This window comes from Protobothrops mucrosquamatus, unplaced genomic scaffold (assembly GCF_001527695.2).
Source record: "Protobothrops mucrosquamatus isolate PMUCROS unplaced genomic scaffold, P.Mucros_1.0 scaffold1163, whole genome shotgun sequence".
NCBI lineage: Eukaryota > Metazoa > Chordata > Lepidosauria > Squamata > Viperidae > Protobothrops > Protobothrops mucrosquamatus.
Window position 1 is genome coordinate 360,924 of NW_015387378.1, and position 3,015 is coordinate 363,938.

Here is a 3,015-nt window from a genome sequence, read left to right on the forward strand (position 1 = left end):
CCACTCCCATACCTGCTATACCCTAATAAAAGTAGGTGCGTAAGAACTCAAGGGGCCTTTTCGCTCCTGCTTCTACACACCATACCAAAGGAAGATGTTGTCCGTGTCTTCTTAAGCCGCATGCAAGGCCCGATAGTCAGCCTGACTATCGTACATCACCGGTTCCACAAATCACCCTGGAAAGGGCCAAACGTATCAAATAACATGATTAAAAATTTTGGTATAGTGGTTAAGACAGCAGGTTAGAAACCAAGAAATTGTGAGTTCTACTCTCTGTTTAGGCACAAAGCTAGCTGGGTGATCTTGGGACAGTATTTTCTCTCAGCCCTAGGAAGCAGGCAAGGGCAAACTACTCTGAAAGTGTTGCCAAGAAAATTGCAGGGACTTGTCCAGGCAATAGCCAGGAGTCAAGACTGACTCAAAGACACAACAAACAAACAAACAAACAATCTCCCAGACATAGTTAAACATTTTGGTAGTAACAACTACATTTTTAATGTATTTAATAATTAATAAGTTCTAAAAATATATTGTTTGTTTACATTAATTTAAAGAGAAATATATTTGGGTGAAATCAGAAAAAGAAGACAGAGGTTGTGGTTATGTAGCTAGTAGCCTAAAGCAGCTTTGGCAAAAGGGATTCTCAAAGTATAATGCTTTATTTTCAGAGAATTTAAACTGTGTTTTAAGTTTCATTGTTCATATACTTCCTCAAGTTATGATACATATTTTAAATATATTTAAAACAATTTTAACCATTCTATCAATTTCTGTGAAGAAATAGAGGATGGGAAACTATGCAGTTCAAAGCTTTATAGAAAAACACTGAATAAGATCAAATGTATAACAACCCCTTGATTTAAGCTTGTTTCTTAATAAGAACCATCTTCAGCTAAAATTTGAAACCATTAATTACCTTCTCCTCATTTATATGATAAGTAGTTCATTTTCTTTTATTGAGATTGAATCATCTGCCAATGATCAGGAAAAGGAAGAATTGTATAGGATGTTTGATTGAATTTCATTGCTATTGGCCATTTCTTAAACAGGTTACAAGCTGACAAACCTAGAGAAAAATAAGTTAATATCCATTCTTTGCTTCATTGATGAGCCAATCTTTTTTGTAAACATTTCATCAGCACCTACCATTGTACACAGACCTGCTATTTAGGAACTGGGGAAAACTTGGCTTTTATATAAATTGAAAAGAGTAATAGATGAAAAGAATATAGATAGGATAAATCACCAATAAATGTAAAAACCACCTCTTACTGTTTGACTATTCAGTTACTTTTAAACTAATATTTAATTATAATTGAAAATGTGACATCTTATTTTTGCTGCTAAGACTATGGCACTTTAAGAAAAAAATATTTGGTAACAAGTAACTCAACTACAAACATCATATAAAACTGTAAATTATCCTTTTTACATCTCTCCTCCAATTCCAGTACATATATAGAGTTATGGTTGCTAAATAGGTTTATTTAGTTTCAAATTGTAGCATTTTCTGTGAAATAATTAATCTGAAATGCAACTAATGATGTATATAAAGCATCCTATACATAAATTTTTAGATTCAAAAAGATTTAAATCTAATAATTAGTAATAGAATAAATAATCAAAATATCATTCTGCCTCATCCCCTGTTATGTTTGCCATGGGTGGACAATGATATGTGGATATTTCAGAAAAATGAATGAAGAAAAGATGGAAGTTAGTGGGAGACTAAATTAATCAAGATGGAGAATTAATTTTCCCAATGGGCCATATGCGAAACGGGGAGAGCATGAAAGTTGAGCTTGGTGCAGAATAAGGTAGTTAAGATGGTTTTTAATTAATTTAATCAAACTATTGAAAAGTGGAAGAACATCTTCTGTTTTATATTGAAAAATCTGTCAGTATAGCTTGGAACCTCCTCATGCTGGAAAGGATAGCATTTCATATTTAAAACAATAAAAAGAAATTTTGAGACATTTGTTGGCATACTGCCAACAAATAATAATAATATACAGGAGACAAGGATGACAATAGGCCCAGGGACTGAGAGGTCAGTCCACAAATCAGATTGATCTGGTTGTCCCAATTGCAGCTTTCTGAATAGACTGTGAAGTAATATTTCTCTGTCTCCCAGATTCCGATTTTGAATATCAACCCTGAAGGCCTCAGCCAGTAAAACAGAACCCCAGGGGCAACGTGTGCATCAATTCAGGGCTCCGTTCTCAGCTGGTAGTCTCTGCCAGTGAAATGGAGGCCGGGGGCTATGTGTGTGAGCAGCGGTGAGCAGCCACAGAAGAAATGGCCCGCCACTGGCCCACCAGTGGCCACGGGGCTTCTGCTGGATGGGGCTGTCGGTGCCTCCACTGCAAGGCAAGGCAGGGTGTTGGGGCATGGGGGGCTTGGTTGCATGGGCCCTGAGGTAAGTGGGTGTGGGACGTATGGGGCAGCTTCACCCCCTCCCCCACTGCCTTGCTTCATTCGTGGCAGCGGCACCATAGACAAGCAGGTGGAATGGGTGGATGGCCAGCTGTGCAGGCTCTTAACTAGGGCTTATTTGGGGGTAGGGCACATGCGTAAAAGTCAAGCTAGGGCTTATATTTTGAATACGGTTGTATTTTTTTTTTTAACCTCAGAAACATTCCTTATTAAACCAAGCATGAAGGGAGTTCTTCTTACAAAACATAAATTTCTTTGCACTCAGGTTATCATATACAGTTGTGGAAAGTTAACCCAGAGAAGGAAATATTAAAAAGGCAGGAAAAATATTGTTCACCAAAAGGATTTTTAAAAGCATTTTTTTGAAAAGCAGAAACCAGACCTGGCCTCATCTCTTTGCCCAGGGCAGTAGCTAGTCTTATACATATGCAGATGTGGAACCATCAGGAAGTTTGGAGCCAGGGATCTCAAGACAAAAGAAGCTCTTAAGAGTCATTAGCCCCATCACCTGGGAAGCAGGATATGATAATGGGATTAAACCACAGATATCAAGGCCTAGAAAAACACTCAGAAATAGCC